Here is a 16,258-nt window from a genome sequence, read left to right as displayed (position 1 = left end):
GTACAGAGTACTACAGTTATCATCCACAGGGAAATCCTGGCAACAGCTGAAGAACTGCAATTTCGGGATGAGCAAGTGGGTTACGAAGCAACAGTGTTGGAAGAAGGAATCATTGATGATGACCTTCCTGAACCAGAAACGGAGCTCTTTAATGACGAAGCGACCACGCAAGCGGCCTCTGCAGTATTGTGCTTCCCCTCAAAGTTATAACACGGTCTGGCAGGGAGGGCCGGAAGAATGGAAAGGGAAAGAATAAGGGCTCGAGTAGGAAAGGGAAACACAAACAATAGTAATGACAAAGATAGCTATTTGGAATATGCGAGGGCTTAATGACAATAATAAAGCTAGATATATGAATAAATTTAGAAATGAGAATAAATTGTGCATTTTTGGTATGTTGGAAACAAAAGTCAAGATTGAGAAGTTCCAGGCTCTCAGTAGCCTCTGTTGCCCTTCATGGGCCTTTGTTCATAACTATACTAGTAATCCAAGTGGTCGAGTATGGCTATCATGGGATCCGGCATTATTTCCTTGGTGAAAATTATGGAAACGGACAACTAATTCCACGACAAAGGTTGTTTGTTACCTACTATGCAATCGTTCTTCTTAACTGTGGTATATGCTAGCAACTTAAGTGTTGACAGACTGAGATTATGGAGAGATATTTGCTCTATTCACTCTGGACTTCAGGGGGAGTGGTGTGTTGCAGGGGACTTTAACAATGTATTGTACTCCTTTGAACGTATTGGAGGGGAGGCGGTGCATGCCCGGGAGACAGGGACTTTTTTGGACTGCCTAGTTCAAAATTTGAACTGTATGATATTAAAAGCTTCTGAGGGTTCTACACTTGGACTAACTTTGCCAGGAAGTGGTCTAAGATAGATAGGTGCTTGGTAAACTGCTCTTGGAGCTCGTCTTTTCCGTTCTCATTTGCTGATTTTTTGCCCCCAGGCACGTCTGACCACTCACCCATTATTATCTCTATATTGAATAATGTCTCTGTAAGTCTCCCTTTCAGGTTCAGCAATTTTTGGGTTCTGCATCCTGATTTTTTGGGCACGATTCTGGCAAGCTGGAATGAAGCAGTGTTTGGGTGCCCCATGCATGTTCGTCCTCACCCAAAAACTGAAGCATCTAAAGAGTAAGCTAAAAGGGTGGGCAAAATTCTTCTGTTCGGATTTATCTAAGAAGACAAAAGCAGCAAGAAAAGAGCTCAAGAGCATCCAGAAAGATCAACAAAGCAATCCAATGGATAGACTGTTAAGCATACGGGAGAAGGAAGCCAGAACCACTCTTTGTCAGCTTATTATCATGGAAGGGGAGGACCTCCGACATAGAACAAAATGTGATTGGATGAAGTACGGGGATAAATGCACTGAATATTTCCACAAGACGCTCAAAGAGAGAAAAGGCAGGAATCTTATATGGGCTATTCAGGACTCTACTAGACTTAGGAGGGAGGGACAGGTGGGAGTATCAGAAGCATTTGTAGATTATTACAAAGGGTTGTTGGGGTAAACTGCCCCGGTTCTATGTGATGCGGCAAGTATGGAGGAGCTCCACTTCCCAAGAGTGCTCACTACACACGGTGGCGAACTTATGGTCTTTGGATTTTTCGGGCGAAATATGACTAGCTTTGTTTGAGATGGAAGATAATAAGCCCCCAGGGCCTGATGGGTTCAATGCATTTTTCTTCAAAAAGAACTGGCAGCATGTGAAGGCGGAGTTTGTTAAAGCTGTTACTTCGGTGTTTGCAGTGAAGACAATTAATAGAGGCGTCAATTCTACCCACATCACCTCATCCCTAAATGTGCAACTCCCTTAAGAGTAGAAGAATTCAGACATATTGCCTGCTGCAATGTCATCTATAAGTGTGTATCTAAGCTCCTCACGAACAGAATGAAGCCGTATATGCCTGACATCATCTCCATGCAACAATCGGCTTTCATCCTTGGCAGATCGATCCAAGATAACCTCCTGTTGGCTCATGAGCTTATCAGAAGCTATAACCGGGCACACGGGACTAAAAGATGCTCAATCAAGATTGATATTACCAAAGCATATGATCTGATCGGTTGCGCACTATTGAGATAGTAATGGCGAGATTCAGATTCCATGAGAAGTTCATTGAGTGGACAAAGATGTGTTATTCCTCACCATTCTATTCTATTATAGTTAATGGTACACCACAGGGTTACTTTGCTGGCTGTAGGGGCCTCCGACAAGGGGATCCTATATCACCGTACTTGTTTGTCCTTGTCATGGAGGTACTTGGTGGAATGCTGAATCGGAGTGTTATGGCGAAAGAAATTTCTTACCACTCTAAATGTAAGAAACTTGACATTACGCATCTGTGTTTTGCCGATAACGTCTTGGTGTTCTGTAAAGGGGATGAAAAGACAGTGAGAGCAGTGAAGAAGACTATTGATGATTTCTCTGCGTGCAGTGCGGTGCGAAGCTAAGTAGACGAAAGACGACCCTCCTTCTTTGGAAGTATGAGTAATCACGAGGCAATGAACCGGCGGATATTTTGGAAGTCGCGGTGAGTACGACCCCAGAACTTACCTAGGATTGCCTCTCACTGCAGCAAGAATGGGTATAAAAGAATGCCTGCCACTGACGGAAATGGTCACCAAGAAGATTTCTAATTGGAAGAATAAGTCGCTCTCTCATGCGGGAAGGCTCCAATTGATTCAGTCAGTTCTATCCTCTCTTCATGTTTACTGGGAACGAACGTTTGTTTTACCCAAAAAAACTTTGCGAGATATTGCTAAGCTTTGTAATAGATTCCTATGGGCAGGGCTAGACATGACACCGAAGATGCACCATGCTAGTCACACCCTCACTAGAATGGATAAAGAATAGGGAGGATTGGGAATTGTGGACCCTAGCATGTGGAATAAGGCAGCTTACTGTGGCCTGGTGTTCAAGATAGCCAGCTATGAGGACTCTTTATGGGTCAAATGGACAATTGAACATCGTGTCCAGAAGCAACACTTCTAGACAATGGTGATCCCAGCGGACTGTTCATGGGTCTGGAGGAATGTCATAAAGAACCGCAAAGCTACCCAGAAGTTTGTTAGGCACCAGATAGCGAGAGACGAGCAAACATATGTATGGCATGACCCATGGTGCCATGACACTCCGCTCATCTTTTGGGATGAAGCAGTTTTACTGCTACAGGTCCCTCACTCTGCTTTGGTTAGTGATCTTATTGCCGATGGTAGGTGGAATCACATTGTTTCGAGCCTGCCTGATAGTGCGCTGAAGAAGAAGATTGAAGGCACCGATATAAATCACATGCTACAGTAGGACCAGGTCATCTAGACACCGACTTCTACAGGTAGATTTACGGTCAAATCAGCGTACATGTCCTTAAAGCAACTCCGACCAAGAGTTAAATAGTATCGGGTGGTTTGGGGTAAGTTGGTTATACCAAACACTTTCGTTTCTTGGATGGCGATTATTTTGAATAGCTTACCAACCCAAGACCGACCGTTAAGAAGAAAATAATCCACCACTCGATATCGCGGCTTCGCAATGCTTCTAGGGAGCATTCCAACCATCTCTTTTTTTTCGATTGCCCGTATACAAAAGAGTTTGGTCTAGTGTTAAAGGTTGGATGGGTTTGAACACGCATGAAGTGAAAAGCATCGGCAGAGTGGTACGACCTCTTCGAGGATTGTCGTTATGCCCTCGCTTCGAATCTGAAATTACTAGAGCAAGTAACCTCCGCCACAATATATGCCATCCGGATAGAGAGGAACTTAAGGAAATTTCAGCGAAAGAGGCACTTTCGAAGCGCGGTATGTGCAAAGATCAAGACAGAGATGAAGACGTATCTACAAATAATGTTGGTGAAGTGCACGAAACGATGGCGACAAAGGTACTTCTACGAGGATCGGTATCCAAGTGCAATACATAGTTCAAGGCTCTGTGTGGTGCAAATGGTCCAAGCCGCAACCGGGGGTTTTATTGGTCAACACGGATGGGTCAGTCTCAGCTGACACTAATGGGTATGGTGGTGTTATTCGAGATGAGTTTGGTGCCGTCAAACTAGCATTTACAGGGAGCTCGACTAAAAGATCGGTTATCACCCAAGAGTTCTTGGCGATTGAGGGCCGGAATGAAGGCAACAATCCGGATAGGAGCGAGAAGGATTTGTGTATGTTCGGACTTCGAAGGGAGCGATGGGATCTATTATTTGGACAGAGGAGCCGCCTTGGTACTGCCTCAACATAGTGGCTGCTATTGCCCGTTTGAAGTTCCACTTTGAATGGGTGGACTTCAAGCATGTGTTCAGGGAATCAAATCGAGTTGCTGACTACTTCTCTAAGTTAAGCAAGGAACATGAGGATTCAATTTTGTATTTCCTACCTCCTGTAGACTATGAACTATCAGAAATAGTAAAGGAGAATGCACAAGGGAAAATGTATTTTAGAACATGAGTTTTTTCTTTAATACAGGTCGAGGTCTGCCTAACCTCTAAATGCTTCAAAAAAAACAATCATATTTACATCAATTTATGAATATGTATCAATCATACACATTAAAACATTTACTATTCATGTGATAATTTAAACTTTTGATATAAAAATTAAAATAATCAAATATCTAACCTTATAATTTTGATTTTTTTTTACGTACATACATATATATTTGTTTTCTTGTATTAACTCGACCGTGTACACGTGCAATCACATATATTTGTTACATTGATATATTTTACGTGCATACACATATATTTGTGCACATGTATTAACTCGCATTTTAAATCAAACATGCGAGTATATGCATCTTACAATTACATCTCATCACTAATTTTTAACATGAACACTATATATTGGTTTATAATAAATGCGTGTACCACAATATATCAAGCATGTGTATCTTATTTAAATATACACGTGCATAAATTAATAAATATAAAATGTATTAGTTAATTCATAATATACACGTTGACATTATTATTAACAATCTATGATACACTTGTTTAACGTATAATTATAAAATATACATTTAACAACACACATTCACTATTATGCTATATATATTTAATAGACTTTTACACGTAAAAAATATATTTTATATTATAATGTATGAGTTTGATTATCTTAAATGTAATATAATATTAAATTTTATATATCGAAATCATAATAATCGATTTCGGTTTCGGTTTGAGTACCCACGAGTTTTTTACTATTCGGTTCAACAGTTTCGGTTATTTATCGGTTCGGTTTTTAATGACCCATTTTAAATGGGTCTAACTTTTTAAGATCCATAACCAAAACATTCGATTTCAGTTTCGGGTAATCAGGTACCCATTGGCACCCCTACTAGGAACATGTTTTATAAAAAACACGTAAATAAACTCAAATTTGTTAGGGCATTTAAATTTTTTAGATTAGACTAATTTTTTGTAGATGTGATCTCCTAACTATTCTAAACATTATCATAAATAATCAAAAAAATTATAAAATTTTAAACTTGTCAAATATAATATCAAAAATAGTGAAAATGAACGGTCTATAATTAGCTAAAATTTGTAATTTGTTGAGTACATTCGGAAAATTTAGAAATTTTTGAATTTTTTTTATTATTTGTGAAAACGTTTAGAATAGTTAGGATAACATATATACAAAAAAAATAGCCCAATCTAAATCTTATAAATGCTCTAACGAATTTGAATTTGTTTACGTATTTTTATAAGATATGTTCCTAGAACCCCTCCCTTTAAACAATTCATTCCATGCTCACAAAATCAATCCTGACTCTTGCTCCCTCTAAAATCAATAGTAAAGACGACGATTTAATCCTCTTCCAAACTAAATAGAACTAGTTGTTTTCTTGTTTGTGTGAAAACATTATACAATGAGACTTGAAGCGCGTTAAATGAACAATGCAATTTCGTTTGAACTTTATAAACCTGGTAAATAAATACCCTGCATTTGCCGAGGGACTTTACTTAAAATGTCCGTCGAGTGAACAATTCTCTGTTCAACTTTTGGTAGTGTTGGATATTTTATAGGACGAACTTATTATTAGACGCTACACCCTTCAACACTCTAAATCTATATATACAATGCAAAATCTTATACGCTCAAGTTTTTCATGGGCAATTTAGTGAGCAAGTCTTTGATTCTTCTAAATCCAATCGTCCAGTAATGAATGAAAAAGGTTCATGATGTGAAAGGGCGTAGGAAATACTCTCTTATATTTAATTAGGGGTTTGACCTTTAGATGGAGGGTCATACAATGTTAATTTTTCAGTGAGATATTCAACACTCCTTCAAAATGGCAGAATTGTTTTGTTTTGATTAGCATTTTATCTATCCGCAGCAATGGAGTATAATTTGGTGGGATGGTTATTGACTGCCCCTACTTTTGGCAAATGAGCATTTAAAATAATCAAATACTTATTTTGATGACCAAATTTACTCCAGGGGACACGAATTATTTGGCAACCAAATATTTATCTAGTAAATGTCTATGGTGATGATGTCCAAATTTAACTATATTTTCAATAGAAAAATACAAATTTTTGAGATTTGCCTAAAATTGAGAATATCCAAAAACCATTTAAACATGTAAATATCTAAAGTATTAAAAAGATAAATCTTATAAAAGATTTCAAATAAAAGACAATTGACATATAATGATCACAAGCTAAAAATTGATTGTTATCCATAATAGTATTAATAAGGATGCTTATGACAACTATAGTAAAGCAACCATCAATTATAGTATAACAACCATGAATACTAAGAACTATGAAATCATGTTTTTAAACTATAGATCAGGTGCATATTTAGATTCTTGTAGGGGTAGGGTAGTATAATTTTATGATGGCAGCGAGCCATCGATGAAGATGACAATGAATCAAGGATGACAGTCAAATGTAGTATTACATTGATACATCATATATATGTAGTTGTAGGACCACATCATCTGATCTTTAGTACATACTTGTGGTCCATTTATCCCACTACAAACTCCGGTGATCATATTATGGCATACCATTTAGAAAGACTCATCACGGTATACGTATATACGTGCTTGATATTAATTCATTTACCGAGGGTTTCCGCATACATATATATATATATATACAAATCTGATACACTGTTTTTTTTTTTTATTTTATAAATAAAAATTTGTCTGATACACTGAATTAGAAGTTTAGGATTTAATTATCGACAGAAAAACAAAATAGTTTAGGATTTAGGACTTTGTTATATTTTAGTAATATGAACCAGCCACTTTATAAGTCGTCTTCATCCGGTTGATAAGTACAATTGTAAGTTATTCATTACCGCATATTTACTAGTCTAAAATATCTCAATAAATTATGGTACCACGCCTCGAGAAACTACAGGGCAACCGGCAAACCTGTTCAATGTATAATTGATCCATGATTTGGATTTTGGAGACTATAAATTAAATGAAATTTTTTTTTTAAAAGTAGACAATAATTTTCTTGAATACCATGATTAGGATTTTGGAATATGGTTTATGTGGGATTATAAAAAATGCCAAGTTCAAAAGAGGTACCCTAAAACGATGATCATTTGTTTCCTTGAAAAGTTGAAATCTTGGGGTTGCTATTGGCAAAGAAAGTCTTTGAGGCAAGTCAGAAAGAATGAACGGGTTCTAAAAAATGGGGACCCATATTCACTCTGAAGAGTCGACCCTTTGAACATTAAAACTGTTTAAATTGGAATCAACAACTCCCTTCCGCAGTTCCATTAGTCTTTTTCTCCATTTCACAACCACAAAAAATTCATAAAGAAGTCATAATTGAATCCAAGTAAAACCCAAATTCCTCACCACCATCCTTTTTAATATTCCGAGGTGTCGCCTAAGACAGGTAATATTGTCACGCATGCACCATTTTTTCCCCTTAAGTCTTTCTTAAACATAATTGACACCATCATCAAATTGTATTATTCTGTAACAGAGTACGTGGACTACCTATTATTGGAAATGTCAACGCCTGATTCAGTATAATAACACTAGATGGAGGCTAGATGAAAAAACACTCAAATCCCCCAAAAAACAGTATAAATTGGCGATATGTGTATGAACTCTTCACATTTCTCTTATTTGTACTATTCTTTTTTGGCTTTGATTTCCTACTAGGTTTCAAAACAAAACCTTCCACGTTTTCTATTGAGTTTGAAGATTCTTAATAAATGATTCTTGACAAATTATTTACATTAAAATTAATATAACTTCTGGCCTTATCAATAGAAATATCTTGTTATATCTGTATTACGGTATTACCAGACAACAAGTATGCAAACCATGTTGTGCATTGGGGTTTTTTTTTTTTCTAAAGTCTTAAAGTCTTAAAACCTATCACTCGAGTTCGATAGTTAACATGAATTTTTTGGATTCTAATTGTAATTGGTAATTGTAATTATGTAGAAAAGGCTCATCTATTTTTTTAATAGGGAATAATTATGTTATTTAAGTGACATTAGAAAGGTTTTTCTAAATTATTAATAAAAGAGAACTTGTTCTAATATTTAACGAGGGAAATTGGGAATAATTATATAATTTAAGTGATATTAGGGAGATTTTTCTAAATTATTAATAAATAAAGAATTTGTTCTAATTTTTGTGAGTGAGGTGTTTCGAAATTGAACAACAATGGAGATTACAAATTGCGACAGTGGAAAGGGCTTCCTACATACCCGGCTATCATATAGTACAGAGATGTGTTTATAATCATAGGATTTTGGAATTATTGGAATTCCGACAAATTTAAAAACCGAAATTCACAATATTTCGATCTATGTTATATTTGGAATTTCAAATTTTTTTGAAATTATCAATATTTCGACTCTAAACTGTTTTTGTTTAGTTTTTTGAAAAATTGAAATATTAGGCAGAATTCCGATATTCCATTCGAAATAATGAACACTGCTTATAATGCATACCTGCAAGCTGCTGCACTGCTATGTTGCTATGTATCAAGAATTCTACATTAGTTTTTGGGGTCCTCAACTAGTACCAATTATACAAGGCGAAGTACCTCATGTGTGTACTTTGTTGGATCAGATAATGAGACCGATCGGATAAATGACTTTAACTAACAACGCATAATTTCCAAGACTAGAAAAAGCAACTGAACAGACAATGTAGCTATAAATCTGAAACTACACTGATTTTCGATCAATTAATTGAGATAACTTGAATCCTTCATCCTTCATTCCTTCCTATTCTCAGCTGTTGCCAAATGCCAAATGCCTACAGCCAGCTAAATGTTGTGGCACACGCACGTGCATCTATAAGACATTTTTTTTTATAAAGGTCTATTAGAACATCTCTAGGTGGTAGTAGCATACTCTTCAAATTTGAAGAATGCAACCACAGAATCTGGTAGCAAATTTCGACCAATTCTAGGTGGTCGCAAATTCCTAGTCGCAAAATTCATTGTGGCCCACCCTGCGCGATATTAGTACTGGCGCACGACAGTGGTATTGGTGCGCACTAATGTCGCGTGCTATGTTTTATATAATGTCGCGCGACAGTCGGACTTTTGTCATTTTACAAATTTTTTTTCAACTCAATCACTCTAGTTTTTAAAAATGAGTTCTGACGACGAATCCGTCTATAATAACCAAACACAATGGAGTGGTGGCGGTGAGGAAGAAGAAAACAGTGCATACGTTTGGGATAATCCCAGTGGTGATCTAGATGATGAACCAACCACTTCCGGAGCTGGAAATCAAGGAGCTGAGACTGACGATCCATTGCTGCTTCAATATCGGCAAGTCGATTTTGAATTTCCTGCGGAAGCTATTGATTTCAGCCATCTTAGGCCGGTGTCTAAGAGGTTTCATGATAGGCATGTCTCAAGAGTTGTTCTTGAACAACAGGTATGCATTTTAATTTCATAAATTAGTAGTAGTAGTAGTTAATTTTAGTAGTTCAATCACGTTATATTTTTATTTTTATTTTTTTAATTTTAGTTTCATTTTGCGTACATCATAGATGTGTTATGTATTGGGTTCGGTGCACTCCACGTGCGCTTAAGACGTGGTGGGATGATATTAAGAAAGTTGGTGCACTTGACCATATTAGAGATGCAATTTTAGCGACTCCCTTTGCTCATCTAGTTGACATCCCTTACAATAAGACTGACATTCAGGGAGTTATTAATGGTTTAGTTGAGAGATGGTGGGATAGTACACATACTTTTCACTTCCCTCAGGAAGAGTTGGGCTTCACTCCATTAGATTTTTGTATGATATCTGGTTTGAGTATAGGATTAGGTAATCCGTTGAGATGTAGCACTGAATTCCAGAGTTGTGCCCAAATGATGACTTTTTTCCCTTGTCTGACCGAGGAGTCATATGACAGTGCTGGTGTTAGGATTTCTGGTATCAAGGCTGCATACATTACACCGTTGACTACTGATTCAGGATTGCAGTTTTTGATAGATTATTTGTCACTTGATTCCGATGATGGTCAAGCACATGTTGATGAGTATGTAAGAGCTTTCTGTATGTATTTGATGGGTGTCTTCTTTTTCCTTCCGCCATTCCACGATTAACTTGGGATATCTAGCTAACTTTGAACACTTGCATGAGTTAGGCGGTATTGATTTTGGTGGAGCCATATCTTCGTCATTTGTTGCATTGTTTAGATAGGGCTTCTCTCGACCGGTGTTGTCGGTAGTCCCCGAGATGGGAGGGTTTGTCATTCTCTTAGAGGTATGGTTTTATGAGTATTTCCGTGTTGCAAATCCTATCCTCCACGAGTATACCGATGAGAGGCCTAGGCTCGGGGCTTGGCACGGACCTTGTCGAGCTCGTCGACCCGGTGAGATCGGTCATAACATAACTTCGTCCGAACTCGGATCGAGCTTAGCACCGCATGTGCTTCTATTGTTTGGAGGCCTTGGAGGACATCTGTGCATATCGGCCAAGCGAATGACCGTAGATATGCATTGTTCATTTCTCATAGGAGGATGGTATTCACTTGTGGGAGTGATATGGAGTGGTATTTAGGGGATAGATGTTACGCATGTTTCACACCATGCTTTGGTATCCCTCCCGATCCGCTACCCATGTATCGGAGGCTAAGGACATGACCTTAGAGCAAGTCATCGAGAGTAACCCGCATTGGACTTGGCTCACGGGCTTCCGACCTAGTTACATTGCAGACTTATGAAAGCGATACTACCGTTCTTGGTTTAGGGTGTCTATTGGTCATTTGCTCCCGGTATGTAGGTCGTACATGCAACATTCATACGGTTAGCAATTTGGGTGTCGGGCGTGAATTCAGATTGGCCACCGTCCAACCCGACGTTCAGTGGACTGTGCACACATTTGTTCCAAATACGATCCCCTCGGTCGAGTGGCCTTGGATTTTCAGTTTGAAGCGATCCGAGTGGCTAGGCGATTTACCGGCCCATTTCTTCTATTGATGCCCACTTGCGTCGTCTGGTTAGAGCGACCTTGGACATCTATCTCCTCGGTAATTATTTTTATTGGTTTTGTTTTATTATTTTGGTTTATTATGAAAATGTCATAAATTATTAATGAATAATTATTTCGGGATGACCTACGCATGAGATATGAGACAAACATTCATGTAAATGATGGCTTGCGCTCCTCGATATTCGCTTCTGATGTTGTGAGAGAGAGACTTTTCCCGGCTCATGTGGATTATGGCGATTTGCAACGCCAGATTGATGAGTTCTGAGGCTCGGATTGATCGCCTGGGGTGAGTTCATCACAAAGCATGGATGATGAGAGTTCAAAGACAAGGACAGTCGAGGAGGAGTTCACGGCAGAGGAGGCGTATGTAGGATAGTCTAGGAGGTTGTTGTATGACGATTATTATTATGTTGTGTGATTTAGAATTGTTCATTTGATCATTTTGATATGTTGTGTGATTATTATTATGTTGTGTGATATGTTGTGTGGTTATTATTTTGTTGTGTGATTTAGAATTTACTTCATTTGATTTAGCAAATGAATTACAATTTTTATTAATAGAACGACAACTAATATATGATTGCAAAAACATAAAATAAAAATAAATAAATAAAAGATAACCATTACATATCACCCTTTTATTACATACTACTAAAGTTACTCTAATTATCTAATAAATAAATAAAAGATAACTAATACATGATTGCAACAATCAATGTCGGTCACCCCTAATGCTCCATAGATGCTCGACAAGGTCGCTTTTAAGTCTATCATGCATAGTCTTTGATTGAACTTCGTAGAGTCCTTCAATGTAGTGTTCCCGAAGTAGGTGGGATCGTGGTTGCCTTTACGGATCGAAATGTACCTCCTCATTTCATAATTTTTATTCTTAGCTCCGATTACCATATTGTGCAATATGATACATGCTCTCATAACAAAGCGGTTTTCATTGTCTCCACATGCCATAATTTGCAAGCTTTCTTCAAAATACCAAATTTAGCTTGCAAAACCCCAAAAGCTCTTCAATATCTTTTCTTGCGGCTTCTTGCATCGTTCGCGAACCACTTCGTCTTTAGAGCATTAGGGTTTGAAATTGTTTGTATAAATGCCGCGATAGTCGGGATAGATACCATCGGCTAAATAATAACCCATATTATAGCTATCTTTGATTTACATCAAAAGAAACAGTGGAGAAGTACCATTGATCACGTGCTCAAATACCGGCGAGTTGTCCAACACGTTGATGTCATTGTGTGACCCTGGCATCCCAAAGAAAGAATGCCATATCCATAGGTCTTCGGTTGCAACAGCTTCGAGAATAACGGATGGTTTTTCAGCGACCAATCGTAAGCACCTTGCCATCCAAATGGACAATTATGTCATTCCCAATGCATACAATCAATGCTTCCCAACATACACGCCATCCACGCGTGTGGCGGAATGTGCAAGCAAGCGTTACAGATCTGCAATATTTGGCCTTCGCAAGTAGAGGCGAACCGCATAATTTGATAATTGCATCACGTAAATGCCTCAACGCTGGTTTCCACTTTGCTCGAAATGTATAATTGATCGTCAAGTTGATCGCACAATCGTGCATAACCAAGAATACGCAAAGTCTGCGACCCACCTTGACTAGAGGATCTATACCGGGTTTACCAAAGCATTGTTAACTTTAGGCGGAAAAACTTAAAATGAGTCCTAATATCGTTGAAGATGTGAAGAAATAAATATTTTTCATCTGAAAAGCGCCGTTTGAAATCCTCTTTTCGAAAGACAGGACAATCGGCGGCGTAGTTGTTCTTCAAGATTTCAAAGTCGAGCATATTTTCTATGTTTAATTTTTTGACCCTTCTTTGAACCACCATGTGGTGCCTTCGGAGCATGTACTTGTGCTTGTGCAAGTACAGCCAAAGTGTGTTTCATAAGGGGCATGACGTTAACAAATTTTTCATCAAGACTATCTACCGAAGTCTTCATTTGGAGGAGATGAAGAAGAAGAGACGGATGAAGATGAAGATGAAGACTGAGTGGAAATATCTCATATACTTCATGATCTATTTTTTCGCAATGTGTGTGTTGTTTGTTAAGGATTGATGTGAAATGGTTGAGTTGTTTGATACAAATGTTTGAGTTGAGTGTGTGTAAAATGAAGAAGGAGATGAATGTAGATATAGAAGGTAGAAATCCGACCGTTTTTTGCCCGTTGGAGCACGCGACAGTAGGAGTGGCGCGCGACAGTGGTAATGGCGCGGCTTTGTTGTGGTCAAAGTCAAAAAAGTGGCGCGACATTAGTACTGGCGCGCGACATTACTATTGTTGCTCCGCATCCGCATCCAAATTGCCAAATTTGCAAACAAGAATGCGAACAAACAGGTGATGCGACCACCTAGAGTTGGAATTCCGGGAAATTCCGACGCATTTCTTCAAATTTGAAGAATGCGACCACGAATGCGTCCACCTAGAGATGCTCTTAGACGGTTTTTATACTATTTTATCTTGTTATATCGAGCTATATAAATTAACCGAAAAAAATTACTATGACTAAAATAAATTATAAATCTATCTTACGGGGAGAAATTTAAGAAATTATTGTTATACGTAAAAATTTGAAGAGCATGTCTTCAGTGCGCAAGATGTATGGGTACGTAGGTCTATGAGGGCATAGATCCAGTACCTTGTGGAGCAATACACATTCAATCTCTGTGTGTGAGTGGTTCAGATTCTTTCTCACTTTCTCTTTCCTGTGCACCATAGATTTACCCAAATTTAAAAGCTAATTATACTCAAATGTTAGAACATGCAAATTAGAGAAGAACTGCACGCTTTTCATTTACTTTGTTTTTTGGTTGTGCTAGTTGAGAACTTGAGATAGCAATTCTAAGTTGAGTCAGTTGTAAAGCTTAGTTATAAGAACATGTTTACACTTACTCCGCCCAATCATCACAAGTGTTTTACGGAATTACGTTCAAGAAAGATTGGAGAAAACTTGAATTTTCCGATTTTCGGTATGCCAAATTGCTGCTGTGTTCTGAGCCCACACTATAAAGTCTGTAAGTCAATAAATTGATCAAATAAAAACCTACAAATTGCAATGGCGCTAAGTGCTAACATCCATGATCCAAACCTGCCAAAAATGGTCAATAATATTTGAATACAGAAAGCTGACCTAAACCGCTTACTTCAATACTTTATTTATTGACGTTATTTCAGTTATTTGATATTTTTATATATTTTTTTATTTTAAAGTTTCAACTGTTCATTTTATATAAGAATTATTACTTATCCTACTGTAGATACTGTGGATAAATCATGAGACCTTGTGGCCCATTATTGGGCCATGTGCCCCTTACCCTCTCACCCCTACTCTACTGGCCTTCTTAAATATCAAATTCCGAACACACTAATGATCAGTTTGAGCTGCACTGAGTCACCGTTAGGACTCGAGATCTCTACAACCGGGTACAGAGATCATTTCTGTAACCGTATTATCTCGCCGTTGATCCGAATCCGAAATGTGTGTGTGCCTCGATACCTGTGTGTTCCAAAATGTGTGTGTGCACCGAGATACGAGATGTGTGTGTGGTACAGAGATCAATTTCTGTACCCAACCGGTCTCACTTTACTAAACTATGTTAACACCGATGTTATTTTTTCTTCTTCTTTTTCCTGGAATTAGTTGTCGTAGAGCAGGCATTTCAGCCGTTGTTGAGCGTACAATGGATTATGGCGTTCGGTATTAATTTTAATAGTTTTCCTATAACACTTTCCAATTGACTCGTTTTGCATAAATGCTAGCTGACTTCGACTAATTCAGGAATGCAGCGCAAATCAAGGGTAATGTGTTCAGTTTTCAGCAACTGAATCCTCCTACTAGGGATAAGGGATATCCCTCCTGATGCTTCCTTTAATAGGTGCAATTGATATTGGGAAGTAGCTCAACTAAGACGCTCTCCCATTCTCAGTCCACAGTCCACAGTCCACAATCCATACTCTACTTTTTATTTTTATTTTTTTGTTCCGTGTTTTTCACCTGAAGACATAAATATCAACACCGGAGTTTCTCCTACATAAACTAAAGGCGTTGCATCATAGCAAATTAGCAATGCTATATGTAGGGGAGGAATATCCTCATTAAGGAATATTGCACACGTGCGAAGCATAAGCGAACTCAGGACATCGACTTCCGAGACCGATTTATGAGCAGCTCTCTTCATGTAGGTGGGACGCTTGAGCTCGTTCAAGAATATCTCAGGACAAATAAACGACTGGAGACTGAACGCCTCAGATAAAAATACCACCAGGTGTAATCATTACCAAAATCTTACTCGTACTTCCCACCGCCGGGAAATAGGGGCTACCGCACCAACTTCCAATTAGCCCACGACTCCTACTAAAACCAACCTAACACACATTCATAATCTCCACCCTACATATGTACAAGAAGGTACACGTGTCTCAAAGATCAACACTCCCTTAGGCTTATAAATACCACCTACTTGAACTACGTGAGACCTGATTATTCTCTCCTCTTAAAAAACCAAGAGAAGATATGTAGGCAGCTCGCTCATCAGCGAACTCGGTCTCCCCAAAAAACCTCAACCCATTCTCCTCTCTTCATTGCATCTAAAGAAAAACCTAAACACCCCTTTACATTGGCGCCGTCTGTGGTTTCGATTACTTGAGAAATCACTTTCACTCAACTCAAAAACCAACAATTCTCAAGCCCACGAAGCATGGCAAGCCTCGAAGCTCAAGTTCAAAACCTCGCAAACCCGGTTGGATTTAACAAGCGAGCATTTCCTTGCTCG

This window comes from Coptis chinensis, chromosome 3, assembly GCF_015680905.1.
Source record: "Coptis chinensis isolate HL-2020 chromosome 3, ASM1568090v1, whole genome shotgun sequence".
Taxonomy (NCBI): Eukaryota; Viridiplantae; Streptophyta; class Magnoliopsida; order Ranunculales; family Ranunculaceae; genus Coptis; species Coptis chinensis.
The sequence above is the reverse complement of the archived record's forward strand: the minus strand, read 5'-3'. Positions refer to the sequence as shown.